The sequence below is a fragment of the Choloepus didactylus genome, chromosome X, assembly GCF_015220235.1.
Source record: "Choloepus didactylus isolate mChoDid1 chromosome X, mChoDid1.pri, whole genome shotgun sequence".
Lineage (NCBI taxonomy): Eukaryota > Metazoa > Chordata > Mammalia > Pilosa > Megalonychidae > Choloepus > Choloepus didactylus.
The window spans coordinates 161,260,689-161,276,700 of record NC_051334.1 but is presented as its reverse complement, the minus strand read 5'-3'; positions in this window follow the sequence as shown (position 1 = coordinate 161,276,700).

Here is a 16,012-nt window from a genome sequence, read left to right as displayed (position 1 = left end):
CTTGTCCAGCTGGTGCATCACTGAAACTGGTATTCTGTGTCACTTTCTGGCTTTTATCTAGTATTTTTCACAGAGGTGTTTTTTTGCCCTATCTCTCCTAGCTGCCATCTTAGGTTCTCCCTGACTGTGTGTTAAAACTTCAACTTCCATGTGAGACCAAGGGAAGAAATGTTTATCTTTTAGAGGATCTATATTTTCTAAACAATATAACTTCTATAGTCAGTTTTCTCAAACATCACAATTACATGGAACTTTGAATAGAAAGTGAGATATGGTAGGTCTGCATAGGTTAGTGTGAAATAGCAACACATCCTAATGTAATTTGAGTGGAGAATAAAAATGTATATTCAGGGCCCCCCTGAGGAGCTGGGAGAGGATGTGGAGGTGTTGGACTTCCAAACCTGGATTTTTGCTGATGTTCTCACAAACATTCAGGCCTGTTGGCTTGACATGCTAAGCCCTCTGTCTTGGGGCTGGCCCCTATGAAGCTTGTTACTGAAAAGAAGAGGCTAAACTTGCTTATAATTGTGCCTAAGAGTCTCCTCTTGAGTGCCTCTTTGTTGCTCAGATGTGGCCCTCTCTCTCTCTGACTAACCACCTTGGCAGTTGATCTCACTGCCCTCCCCCATACATGGGACCTGACTCCCAGGGATGTAAATCTCCCTGGCAATGCAGGGTATGACTCCCAGGGATGAATCTGGACCTGGAATCATGGGATTGAGAACGTCTTCTTGACCAAAAGGGGGACATGAAATGAAATGAAATAAAGCTTCAGTGGCTGAGAGATTTCAAATGGAGTTGAGAGGTCACTCTGGTGGATATTCTTATGCACTATATAGATGACACTTTTTAGGTTTTAGTGAACTGGAATAACTAGAAGTAAATACCTGAAACTACCAAACTCCAACCCAGTAGCCTTGACTCTTGAAGATGATTGTATAACAATGTAGATTACAAGGGGTGACAGTGTGATTGTGAAAACCTTGTGGATCACACTCCCTTTATCCAGTGTATGGATGGATGAGTAGAAAAATGGAGACAAAAACTAAATGAAAAATAGGTTGAGATGGGGGGGATGATTTGGGTGTTCTTTTTTATTTTTATTTTTTATTCTTATTCTGATTCTTTCTGGTACAAGGAAAATGTTCAGGGATGGATTGGGTTGATGAATGAACAACTGTATGATGGTACTGTGAACAGTTGGTGTATGTCATGGATGATTGTGTGGTGTGTGAATATATCTATAAAACTTAATTAAAAAAACCTCTAGGGAATATTTTATTTAAATTACTGTGGTCTTCAAATCCTTTATTTCTGTTTGGTCCCTTTTAAAATTTCTATCTCTTTATTGAGGTTCTCAGATTTTTCATTCTTTGTTTTCCTGATATCTCTTAGTCCTTTTGCTGTGTTTTCCTTTATATCAGTGCACACATTAAGGATGAATTTTTAAAAGTCTTGTCCAGCATGTATGCCCAAATTCTGGCCCTCTTGATTAATAACTTCTGGATTTTTATCTTTCTCCTTTGGGTGAGCCATCATTTCCTGTTTTTTGTTTGTCTTGTAATCTTTTGTTTTTTTGCTGTACATTTTTATATTTTGAAGAGTAAACTCTTGGATTCAGTCCCTGAGCTGTTTGTTTGTTAAGTTTGTATCTAGCTAATTCTATGACAGAGATTTCTCTGAGTGTCAGGAGCTAACAAAAACAAAGAAACCAATGCAAAACATACCTTCACAGTTTTTGCAAATGGGCTCTACATTAGCTGATGCTCTCCTTCAGAGTTTAGCCCTCCTATCAAGAAGATCAGGCCAAGGTGAATGTGAAGTACAGTGTTTCTCTCTCACCTCTAAGTCTGTGTCTTGTCCTGAACTTGTGCTTGCTGGTGGCCTTAAGAATTCCTGTTTATAGGAATTTGAATGCCCCCTCTTCTCCCTATGCAATAGAATTTTCTCCATACTGGGTGCTCTATCATATAACCTACAGCAGGTAATCCTTTGCCCCAAGCCACTTTTTCTTTATTGTTTCTACACTGCTTTAGCTCTCTGTAAGCTGCTTCTGTCTGTAGTGCAGGTTCTGGGAGGGCTAGCCAGAGAATTTCTTACTTCAGTGTTTAGGCTACCACCTGATAGGCTGGCACTGACATATAGTCATTCCAGTATGTGCTTAGGGGTTACTTTGCTTTCTCTGGAACAGGAGCAGGGACCCACTATGGGAGTGCAGGTTGGCTCCATACTGCATTAGCAATGGGTTTGGGGAGGGGCCAGGAAGGCACCAGGAGCTTCTCCTATCATTTTGTAAAGCTGTGTTTTTCTGATTCAGCACTCATCCAGTTACTGCAATCCTTTAACTGTTTTATGGATCTCTGAGCAAGATGGCTGTGGCAAGTTTTGCTGGTTGTTCAAAGACCCTCTTGGACAATGGCATCCTAGAGTGTCTCATGTAGCTATCTTGGTCCAACAGCAATATAACTTCAGGATTTTGAACTGAAATAAGATTTCTTGAAAGAGAAACAAAAATTACAGATCATTATTTTTAATTACAAATTTTAATTCATTAAAATTAAGAACTTCTGCTCCTCAAAATATATCTTTAACAAGTAAATAAGTAAGACACAGAGTAGAAGAAGAGATTCACTCACATGCAGAATATATGAAGAATTACTAAAGAAACAAAAGAAAAGCTAAAGGAACCAATTTATAATGGGAAGATTCAAAGCAGTTAAAACACACACACAAACACACATGCACAAAGTAAGAGGTCCCATATCTAATATGAAGGCATTCTAGAAAGCTACAGTTATCAAGCAGAGTTGTATTGGCACATGGGTAGACATACTTGTATATTCTTAGAATAGTAGAGTCCAGAAATAGACTCACATATATATGGCCAATTGATTTTCCACAAGATTGTTTTATATGTATTATCTTTACCTCCCTTTCCATGCTCCATGAGCCTCGCCAGGCACCCAATTATTCATAGGGTGCCCTGGACCCCCACAGTGATGCCCACTCCAGCAGTACCCCCTTGTCCAGCCTCATTTACCTTCCAAACTTAACTGCCCAGTTTCTTATATCCCATCTCATTGCCCCTTTTTGTCCACCAGGTGGTACCAGAGAATGCGAGAAGCCCATGAACTCCCTGTGAGACTTCTCTAAGGCATTTGAATTGTGAGGGGGCTTCCTGGAGAACCAAACAAGACTTTTTTATGGGAGAGGAGTTTCTGGTTTTTGTTTTTTCTTTATGGCCTGATTCCAACCACATCACCTGGGCCATCTTAGCCCAAAGTCTGGTTACAGCCTTATCTACATTTTTCATTCATGTGTTTCCACCTTTACTCACCTTTCTTTCCAGCCTTTAGGACAGAAAGCCTTTCTTTTAAGACAAACTGACCCCCTCTGACTAACTTTCAAAAGCTTCTCTAAATTCCTTTAATCTCTTCTGCTGGGAGAGAGTTGCTCCACCTGCACTTCTAACCTTCTCTGCTTGCCTTCCCAAAGTCTCTAACTGGCACTTCCTAGAAGAGGCCCCAGTGAGACATTCTCATGTGGTTAGAAGAGGAAGAAGGAAAGATTAATTAGCACTGTTGGCTAGATTTCCAAGGCACCTTTGCTGGAATCCTCAAAATTCTAGATTTTGAGCATTTTGTCTTTCTCACTAGAATATTCTTGGAATAAAATGTTATCCAAAACAAGGCAGATCATTAGTGAAGTTCAGGGTAGATGGAGAGAATCAAGACGAGAAAAGACCTTGGAGAAAATGGGTGGATAAAGTGCTTAACATGCTTCAGTTTCCACAACTGTAAAATGGGGATAATAATAGTTGCTATCACATAAGGCTATCATAAGGAATAAAAGAGCTAATCCTTGTAAAGTGCTTGTAACAGCACCAGGCATGTAGAAACAGCTATTTTTAATTTATAGCACTGTAGCACTACAATTACCTATCTATTAATACTACTTGGACTTAGTGAAGCCCTTTAAGAGGCCAACCCTGTCCTGGCTCTCTCACTTCAATCTCCAAATTCCTACTTATCCTGAATTCCTTCTGGTCCACCACAGCATCTATGTCTTCCTTCTAAAATTCCTTATAGATTAATCCACACCTTCAGCTAAAATCATGCTTCAATGAACATCAAGGGGGCTGGTGATGAATGAGTAGGGGGTGTGTCTCAAAGTACTAACATATACTTTTTGGGGGACCAGATATCAAGTTAGGTGTCTGAAAGCAAGCAATTTTAGTACCTCTCAACCTAGCCTGGGTGATTATTGCCTCATCCCAACAGACTATCTCATCATGCACAGCTTCCTGTGGCCTGATGATTGTCTATCTCTAGGAGGATGTGAAATGTGAAATGTTTCAAGTCATATAACACAAACTATCATTTTGCAGAAAAAGCTTCAACCCAGGAAGGGAAGGGAACTTGCTTAAAGTCACAATGTTAGCATCTTTTTTTCTCCTTAGGACTCTAGGCTACTCAAGAGACCATGATCTACTTGGTTAGTATGTCTCTATTCATAGTATCTTATATGGTGGAAGGCAAATGATAATCATAGAATAGAATTGGTCTTAAAGTCAGAAGACTTGGGTTGTGAGCAGACATAACTTACTAATTGTATAATCTAGGGTGAGTTGCCATGCCCCCTTAGACTTAGTTTTCATATATGTGATATGGAGTTAAAATTCCCTAACCTGTGTTTTTTACAGGTCATGGTCAGGATGAAAGGAGAGAATTAGACATGAATATTTCTTATAATCCATGAAATGTCAGCCAAATCAAGTGAGTTAATAGGTCTGAGCTAGGCATAAAGAAGCTACCAAATAAATGCTCTCTAAATGATGGGATGTCTTCTCCTTACATAGGACCACCAACAAAATGGTCAGGACTTAAGAAGGCAAAGCCACAAGTAAGGTGCCCAGAGTCTTAGTTAACTGGGTCTCCCTCTCCTAACTTGGAAAAGGAATACAAGAACAGCAACCACCTCAAGTTTTCCTGGCACAGAGGACCCATTGTCCTTCTGGTCACAAATGTTAGCTCTGGGTTGGGTTGTGACATTGTGGATCACAAGCTGCCCTACAAGCCTGAAGCAGGCTGAGCAGTCCCAACCCTACCATTATGGATGTCACTGCTGTCTGCAACCCTTTCCATCTTCATAGATATCCAAATTCTTTAAATACTTCTCAGCGAGTAAAGTTATATGCCTGATCCAGAATGCCTAGTTACAGTACCCCCCACCAGGAGTTGGCCCCTCCCCACCTCATCACCATTTACTAGCATGAATATTTATACTCAGGGCAACCACACTGTTCATTTAGTGGGGAAGGTACCATTATCATTATTATCTGGTGCATAACTCCAGGAATACAATGTGACTTGTGTCCACTGCATGTAACTCTCCATTCTTACTGCTATGCTTTTCAACCTATTCAAATCCTTCCTATTCACTGAAGTCCTGTCCAACTTCTAACTCATCCACAAAGCTTTCTCAAATTTTTCTAGCCCAAGTTGACCCCTCCCTTCTGTGAGAGCCTGTCACCCTTAAAGTTAGTCTCACACAATTAGCATGTTTAAATATTCTCTAGTTTTTTCATATGTTTTAGTCTTCTTTCCTGAACTATAAGTTCTAGAGTGCAGGGACCATGTCTTAGACTTCTCCTAGTGCAGTGATTAATAATATAAATAACTGTTCCAGTTTGCTAATGCTGCCTTTTCACAAAACATCAGAAATGGATTGGCTTTTATAAAAGGGGGTTTATTTGGCTACAAAGTTACAGTCTTAAGGCCATAAAGTGTCCAAGGTAACATATCAACAATTGGGTACCTTCACTGGAAGATGGCCAATAGCATCCAGAAAACCTCTGTTAGCTGGGAAGGCACATAGCTGGTGTCTGCTCCAAGTTCTCGTTTCAAAATGGCTTTCTCCCAGGATGTTTGTCTCTAAGCCTCAGCTCCTCTTCAAAATGTTACTCTCAGTTGCTCTTGGGGCATTTGTCCTCTATTAGCTTCTCTGGAGCAAGAGTCTGCTTTCAATGGCCATCTTCAAACTGTCTCTCATCTGTAGCAACTCTCTCAGCACCTGTGCATTCTTCAAAGTGTCCCTCTTGGCTGTAGCTAGCTCACTCCTGTCTGAGCCTATATAGTGCTCCAGTAACTAATCAAGGCCCATGCTGAATGGGCAGGGCCACACCTCAATGGAAAAGGTCCAATCAGAGTTATCACCTACAGTTGGGTGGGTCGCATCTCTGTGGAAACAATCAAGGAATTACAGTCTAATCAGCACTAAAACATCTACCCACACAAGATTGCATCAAAGATAATGGCATTTTGGGGGACATAATACATTCAAACTGGCACAGTAATATTATTGGAATAATAAGAGCTACTATCTATTGAACACTTATGACGATGGGTCATGAACATCAAATGAGACATATTTTAAATATATGATATCATGCAATTCTCACAGAAATGTCACAAAGCAGGTACTATTATTGTTCATTTTTCACAGATGAGTAAACTTAGATTGAGAGAGGCACATTTACTTGCCTAAGCCTAGAATTGAATCACTAGCAGCTTGGCCCTAGAGCCTACTCTAAATGATTATCCCATTGTTTCTCAAAATATATTCTGCATAAACCACTGACATTATAAACATCTCAAGTATTTATAGCATAAACTGCTGGGTCTCACCCCAGCTGAATTGAATCAGTATCTCTGGCGGTAGAACCCAGCATTATGTATTTTATCCAGGTACTTGAAAATAGCCTAAAATTTAAGAACCAATATAACAATACTTAATAGATACATGCTAACTGACACACAATTATCACATATCCAGACATGAAAATAAATAAAAACATACCATCAACACATAGTATATTATTGTTGTAAGCCATTGACATTCTTGATGTTGTTTGTTATGCAGTACTATTCCAAAAATAACTGATTAACAAAGTCCACCCGTGTCTATAGAGTAAGTCCAAATTTTATACACTGAGTTAGTAACATTGGCCCAAGATGAGATGTTCACCCAGATAGTGAATGAAATTTAGCCATGACTAAGACTGTGTTCTAACATAAGCCAAAGAATAAAGAAGCTCAATAATGACCTTAAAGTGAAACTGTACTTTCACGAAATTTGAGAAAATGTCATGGCACAGTGTGAGGTCTAACCTGGGTAAAGACTAGCCCCTGATACTATCTACAGATCAAAGCCAAATCAAAGTTAATGAATTAGTTTAAAGTGAGTCCAGACCTCATTTCCTGAAGGTTCCTTAACATGGGTTATAGACTTGAGCCCCTTATTCCAACTCCAGATTGAGTAGACCTAACCAGTTAACAAACCATACACTTGGTACCTGACTGATCAACTAAGACTGGATACAGACTAATCCCTTACCTTGGCCACAGGCTAAAATCTAACTCCATAGAAATTTGATTCTCAACTTCTGGGGAGATGGCAGATTGGGAGACAGAGCAAAACTCTCCTCCATAAAAAACACTAGATAAAGGGCAGAAAGCACTACAGAACAACAGTTCCAGGGTTCCACCAGCTGGGCAGGGACTTCTACACCTATAGTGAGAGTGTATTTGGAGAAACCAAGGGGCTGCATATAAAATAGGTGAGTGTCTGGGCCAGAACACTGCAGAAGAATGGGTGGTTAGAGTTGGTGGACCAGTGTGGAAGGGAGCAGCCTTCCATGCCCCGGGCACCTCCTCAGCACTTGGCTTGAGTGATAACCCTTCACAGAACTGCAGCCAAGAGCCCTTGTGCCAGGGACTAGTGGTTGGAGCAGGCAGACTAGTGCAGAAAGGGGTAGCTTTCCATGCCCTGTGCAGCCATCTTTGCAGTTGGCTGGGAGATAAACTTTCACAGCCCTGGACCCAAGAGCTTGCTTTATGGAATTCAAGATTCAGCAGGTTTGTGACAGCATCCATTCTTCCTCCAAAGAAGCCTGTGATGTGCACCGCCTAGAGGTAAGACTGCTGCATGGAGCTGCAAGGAGCCCTCTCCCAATCCCAGGGACTTATGTGTACACAACAAACAGGGACTGTGGGGCACTTGAGCTGGAAGGTGAGATGCACAGCTCTGTGGCCCCAGAGTAGTAAACCAAAGCCCTAGGAATGGCCCAGACCATGGTAACCTGGAGCTGACTTCCTGCCAAACTGTGCAGGGTATGACCCCCACCCACAAGTCCCCAGTGAACTCAGAAAATTGGTGGACTGATTGGACTTCTACATAGTTTGGACCCACACTCAGTACATAGATGAAGTTGAGGAGGGGAGAATTGGCTTGAGGGTAAGAGGTGGCTCAGGAGCACAATCTGCTGGTAGGTCAGGGAAAGTGGACACTACAAAGTTGTAGCTCTGCCAAGTTATAGATAAATGTTCAAACAATCCTGCATATCATAAAAGAACAATATCAAGATAGGCAAATGCCAAGAGGCCAAAAACAACAGAAAATTATAAAGCATATGATGAAACAAGAAGATATGGATAACACAGATGTCCAAATCAAAAAGCCAGAGGAGACACAGAACTTTGGAGCAATTAATTAAAGAAGTACACACAAACATCAATATTATGGCTAAGGATATTGAGGATATAAAGGCCATGAATAAGACACTAGAAGAGCATAAAGAAGAATTTGCAAGAATAAATAAATAGTGGATCTTATAAAAAGAAAAGATACTGTTGATCAAATTAAAAATATTCTTGAGACACATAACACCAGATTTGAAGATGTAGAGGACTGAATTATTGAATTCAAAGATAAGGTGATGGAAAGATAAATCACAAAGGAATGAATGGTGAAAAAATTTGAACATTTTGAAATGGATCTCAGGGAAATGATGGACAATGTGAATTGCACAAATATAAGAATCATTGGTGTTCCAGAAGGTGAAGAGAAGAGTAAAGGGCTAGGAAGAGTATTCAAAGACATTGTTAGGAAAAACATCCCAACCCTTCTAAACAGCATAAATATGCATATCAAAGATGCCCAATGAACTCCAAAGAGAATAAATCCAAATAAACTTACTCCAAGGCATATTCTGATCAAATTATCAAATGCTGAAGAGAAGAAGAAAGTTTGGAAAACAGCACCAGAGAAGCAATTCACCACATACAAGGGAAACAACATAAGATTACATACTGACTACTCAGTGGGCACTGTGGAGGTGAGAAGGCAGTGGCATGACAAATCTAAAATTCTGAAACAGAAAACTTGTCAGCCAAGAATTCTTTATGCATAAAAGCTTTCCTTCAAAATTGAAGGAGAGATTAAAATTTTCTCAAACAAGTAAATGCTGAGAGAATTTGTGAACAAGAGACTTGCTGTACAAGAAATACTAAAGGGAGCTCTACCAGCTCAGAAAAAAAAGACAGGAGAGAGAAGTCTCAAGAAGGGTACAGAAGTGAAGAGTATTAGAAAGGGTAACATAAAGGAAAAAAGGGGAGAAAGGGAAAAAATAGATCTGAGAAATACAAACCAAAAGAAAAGATGGCTGATTCAAGAACTGCTTCACAGTAATAACACTGAATGTGAATGAATTAAATTTCCAAATTAAAAGATATAGATTGGTAGAATGGATTTTTAAAAATGAACCATCAATATGCTGTTTACAAGAGACTCAACTTAGACCCAGCAAAAAAAAAAGAAATTAAAAGTTTAGGGGTGGAAAAAATATTCCATGCAAGCTACAGTCAAAAGAAAGCATGGGTAGCAATACTAATTTCAGATAAAATAGACATTTAATGTGAAGATGTCATAAGAGACAAAAGACACTACACATTAATAAAAGATAAAACTCACCAAGATGAAATGACAATCATAAATGTTTATGCGCCCAATAAGGGTGCTCCAAAGTACATGAGACAAACACTGGCAAAACTGAAGGAAGCAATAGATATTTCCACAATAATCATGGGAGACTTCAAAACACCACTCTCTCCAATAGATAGATCAACCAGAGAGAGGACCAATAGGGAAACTGAGAACCTAAACAATGCAATAAATGAATTAGACTTAACAGACATATATAGAGCATTACATCCCAAATTACCAGAAAATACATCCTTCTCTAGTGCTCATGGAGAATTCTCAAGGATAGATAGTATGCTAGGGCATAAAACAAGCATCAGTATATTTAAAAGCATTGAAATTATTCAAAGCACATTCTCTGACCACAATGGAATGCAACTAGAAGTCAATAACCATAAAGAACCAGAATGTTCACAAATATGGGAAAGTTACACTCCTGAACAATCAGTGGGTCAAAGAAGATCTTTCAAGAGAAAAGCTAAATATATAGAGATGAATGAAAATGAGAAAACAACATATCAAAACTTATGGGATCCAGTGAAGGTGGTATTGAGGGGGAAATTTATAGCTCTAAATTCACACATTAAAAAGGAAGAAAGGGCTAAAATCAAAGAACTAATGGAACAATTGAAGAAGCTAGAAAATGATCAGCAAACAAATCCTAAAGCAAGTAGAAGAAAAGAAACGACAAGGATTAAAGCAGAAATAAATGACATGGAGAATAAAAAACAAAAGAGAGAATAAATAAAACCAGAAGTTGGCTCTTTGAGAAGATCAACGAAATTGACAAACCCTTAGCTAGACTGACAAAGTCAAAAAGAGAACACCTAAATAAACAAAATAATAAATGAGAAGGGGGATATTACTGTGCATCCCAAAGAAATTTTAAAAATCATAAGAGGATACTATGAACAACTGTACACCAATGAACTGGACAATTTAGAAGAAATGGATAATTCCCTGGAAACGTATGAAAAACCTAGACTGAAAAGGGAAGAAATAGAAGACCTCAACAAACCAATCACAAGAAAAGAGATCCAATAAGTCATGAAAAAGCTGCCTACAAATAAAAGCCCAGGGCCAGATGACTTCACAGGGGAATTCTACCAAACTTTCCAAAAAGAACTAACACCATTCTTACTTGAAATATTTCAAAAAATTGAAGAAAATGGAACACTACCTAACTCATGTTATAAAGCCAACTTCACTCTAATACCAAAAGCTGATAAAGATGCTACAAGAAAAGAAAACTACAGGCCAATCTCCCTAATGAATATAAATGCAAAAATTCTCAACAAAATCCTTCAAATTGAATATGAAGATACATTAAAAATTCATACACCATGACCAACTTGGGTTCCCCCCAGGCATGCAAAGGTGGTTCAACATAAGAAAAGCAATCAATGTAATAAAATATATTAACAAATCAAAAGGGAAAAAATTAAATATCATCTCAATAGATGCTGAAAAAACATTTCACAAAATTCAGTATCCTTTCTTGATAAAAACAATTCAAAAGTAGGAAGTGAAGGAAACTTCCTCAATATGATAAAAGGGCATATATGAAAAACCCACAGCCAGCATAGTACTCCATGGTGAGAGAGACAGAAAGCTTTCTCTCTAAGATCAGGAATGAGACAAGGATGCCCCACTGTCACCACTATTATTCAACATTTTGCCAGAAGTGCTAGCCAGAGCAATCCAGCAAGACAAGAAATAAAGGCATCCAAATTGGAAAGGAAGAAGTGAAACTGTCATTATTTGCAAATTATATAATCATCTTATATTTGGAAAACCCTGAGAAATTGACAACACAGCATCTTGAGATAAACAAATTGAGCAAAGTGGCAGATACAAGATTAATGCACATAAGTCAGTAATGTTCCTATATATCAGACAAGACCTAACTGAAGAGAAACTCAAGGAAAAGATTCCATTCAAATTTTATCAAATTTACTTGGATGGGAAAGGGGACTGGAATTGTTAAACACATTCTAAAAAGAAAAATGAAGTGGGAGGACTTACACTTTCCAACTTTGAAGCCTACTATAAAGCCACAGTAGTCAAAACAGCATGGTATTGAGGTGGAGGGGCAAGATGGTGGAGTGATGAGGTGTGGAATTTAGTTACTCCTCTAAGGAAGCAAGTAAATAGCCAGGAACTGTATGAAATAGTGTTTTCAGAGTATACAGTGGCCAGTCACACATCGTACACTAGTCTGGAACAGCTGAAATCACAGAGAAAACTCTCTTTACAGAAAGCCTCAGATATTTGCAACTGGCCTCTGGACCAGGCAATGGAGAGCTGAGATAGGTCTGACTGACAAAGCAATGAATCTAGTGGGGGAGACAATTCCATAAAGGTCATAATTTCTCCAAGAAAATGGGAGCATGGTCAAGCTCAAATGGCAGCCCTCATTCAAAAAACTCAGATCCCAGGGGCTGGAAAACAGAAACCAGCTTCAGTCAGCCACACCTCTGGCAAGGGCAGAGTCTGCAGAGAAGTAAAGGCACCACACCTCTTTACACTGGTGGGGAGCTGTGGGCTGACAATAACCTCTCACTGGACAGGATAGGAAAAGTACAGAGTCTAGAGGCCTCACAGGAGGGTCTCATTCTCATGGAAAATCCATATCCACCTCCTGAGACCTGGGCCTTTCTGGACTGGGAAAACCTGATTAGGGTCAACCGTATCTGAGGAGACTCTCTCACTAAAAAGGTTACATATAGGCAGGGCAAGAAACAGAAAAACAAGATGTGAAAAATTCTGATCAACTAAATAGAACTAAGTTAGAGGTCTAGAAAAAGTTGAACTGAACACCAAAGATAGAGAACAAAGCCAACTAACAAGTAAACCATAGGTAAAAGAGTGAAAAAAAGCTACAGAATAAACTAATCAACAAAATCAGATGCCTGGAACATTATTAAGATAATAAGCCATACTAGGAAACATGAAAATATGGACCAGCCAAAGGAAACAACTAATAGTTCAACTGACATACAGAAGTTGAGACAACCAATTAAAGATGTTCAAACAAATCTCCTAAATCAACTCAAAAATCAGTTCAGTGAACTGAGGGAAGATATGGCAAAGGGGATGAAGGATATAAAGAAGACACTGGATGCCCATAAGGAAGAATTCTTAAGCTTGGAAAAACAAATGGCAGAACTCATGGGAATGAAAGGCATATTAGAAGAGATGAAAAACACACTCACTGCCCCCCCCCCCACATGGGACCTGATTCCCAGGAGTGCAAATTTCACTGGCAACACAAGATATGACTCATGGGGATGAACCTGGACCTGGCATCATGGGATTGAGAACATCTTCTTGACCAAAAGGGAGAAGCAGAGTGAAACAAAATAAAGTTTCAATGGCTGAGAGATTTCAAATGGAGTGAAGAGGTCACACTGGCAGGGATTCTTATGAACTACATAAATATCCCTTTCTAGATTTTAGTGAATTGGAGTAGCTAGAAGTAATACCTGAAATTATCAAACTCCAACCCAGTGGCCATGACTCTTGAACCCAATTGTATAAATATGTAGCATTCAAGGGGTGACAGTGTGATGGAGAAAACCTAGTGGATCACACTCCCTTTAACCAGTATATGGATGGATGAATAGAAATGAAGACAGGGACTAAATGAAGATTGGGGTGGAATGGGATGGGTGATTTTGATAACCTTTTTTACTTTTGTTTTTATTTTTATTTTTATTCTTTATGGTGTAAAGAAAATGTTCAAAAATGGATTGGAGTTGAGGGGCAAGATGGTGGAATAGAGAGGAGTGGAATTTAGTCAGTCCCCTGGAAAAACTAATAAACAGGGAACAACAATTAAATAATTTGGAATAACTGTTGGGGGACAACCATGACTGGCCACACATCATACACCAACCTGGATTGGGAAGAATGCCTGAGATCACAGCATAGAATCTGTAAGTAAAAGTTGTGGAACCATGCTGGGAAACCCCTTCCCCCCATGACAGGATTTGCTGCAAAACCTCACTGGACTACAAACTAACAATGCTCTCTGAGCTAGCAGAGAAAGCAACTATACTTCAGCTGAGCTCCAACTGGGGTTTTAATTAGCAAATGTAGACTGCTGAACACAAGCTACAAACCTACAATAAGCAGACAAAAGCTTTTATTGATGACTGACATTAAAGAAAAAAAAGACTCATCTGTACTGGGAGGGGGATCCCAGAAGGTCAGGTGTTACCTCTGGCCAATGAGTAAAACTATGGTGCCATGTACTGGCTCAAAAAGGGGGCTTTCTGTCCCTTTTTCTCCCTGTCAACCTAGGGGGATCAAAGGAGAGAGTTGCAGCCATTTTCAGTGGAGAGAGCCTCAGCCATTTTCAGTTCCCAGCTCTCTGACCAAGACAGGGGTGGAGATAACAGAGGCAGAGAGACTATTCAAATGTAGATGATAAATCCCTAGGAGTATCTTCACTAGGAATAAGGAGGTGATGCCCAGCTTTCCTTTCAGAACCAAACCCCAGAGCCTGGGGGAAAACAGCCAAACCAGAAACTGAAGTGGCCACACCTCCTTACACCAGTCAGGAGGAACAGGCTGACAAGTGCCACCTGCTGGGTAGGTTAGGAAAACATAGTGACTGGAAAACTCACAGGAAAGTCTCATTCCTCTAAGCTACACCCTGAATATTACCCCATTATGAGACATGAACCAGTTCTGGGTCTGGAAAATCTGACTGGGGTAATCAAGAAAACCAGATGCCTAGACAACAGAAAACTAAAATCTATACTAGGAAAAACAAGATATGGACCAATTGAAGGAACAAACTTACACTTCAATCAAGATACAGTTGAGATAATGTTTCATTTTAATTGAAACAATTAAAGATTTTCAACGAGATATGCTAAATCAAATAAAAAAACATTTCAACGAGTTCAGGGAAGATATAACAAAGAGACGAAGGTTATAAACAAAACACTGGGTGAACATAAGTTAAAAATCAAAGTTTGAAAAAACAACTGGCAGAATCTATGGAAATGAAGGCAAAACACAAAAAGTGAAAAACACAATTGAGACATACAACAGCAGATCTCAAGATGCAGAGACAACACTCAGGAACTGGAGAACAAGACACCTGAAATCCTACACATAAAGGACAGATAGAGAAGAAGAATGGAAAAATATGAGCAGCATCTATCAGGGGAACCTGAAAACAATATGAAACACATGAATATATGTGTCATGGTTTTCCCAGAGGAGAAGAGAAGGGAGAAAAGGGCAGAAGCAATAATGGAGGAAATAATCAATGGAAATTTCCCATTTCTTATGAAAGACATAAAATTACGATGCAAGAAGCACAGCATACCCCAACAGAATAGATATGAATAGGCCTATGCCACAGACACTTAAAATTCAGATTATCAAATGTCAAAGACAAAGAAAGAATCCTGAAAGCAGCAAGAGAAAAGAAATCCATCACATACAAATGAAGCTTGATAAGACTATGTGTGGAATTTTTTCACTTGAAACCATGGAGGCAAGAAGGAAGTGGGTGGGTGATATATTTAAGATACTGGAAGAGAAAAACCACCAACCAAGAATCCCATATCTGGAAAAACTGTCTTTCAAATATGAGGCAGAGCTTAAAATATTCTCCGACAGACAATGACAGAGTTTGTGAACAAGATACCTGCTCAACAGGAACACTAAAGGAAGAAGCACTGCAGACAGAAAGGAAAAGACAGGAGTGAGAGGTTTGGAAAACAAATTTGGGAGATAGTAGCACAGCAATATAAGTACACTGAACAAAGATGACTGTGAGTATGGCTGAAACAGGAAGGTTAGGAGCATGTGGAACACCAGAAGGAAAGAGAAAGAAAAAGACTGGGACTCAGTGAAACTTAGAGTGTTTAACAATTGTGATAAAATGTACAAATATGTTTTACATGAGGGAGAACAAATGAATGTCACCCTTGCAAGGTGTTAAAATAGGCTGGTATTGAGGGAAAAATACAATCAATGCAAACTAGAGACTATAGTTAACAGAAACTATGTATTATGCTTTCTTTAATGTAACAAAGGCAATATACCAAACCTAAATGCCATTAAGAGTGTGCATAAGGAGGGGAAAGGGAATCTTGGCATTGCTGATGTCTGACTCTTTTATTCTACTTTACTGTAATTCTATCTTTTCTTTTGTTGTTTTTTAGCTGTC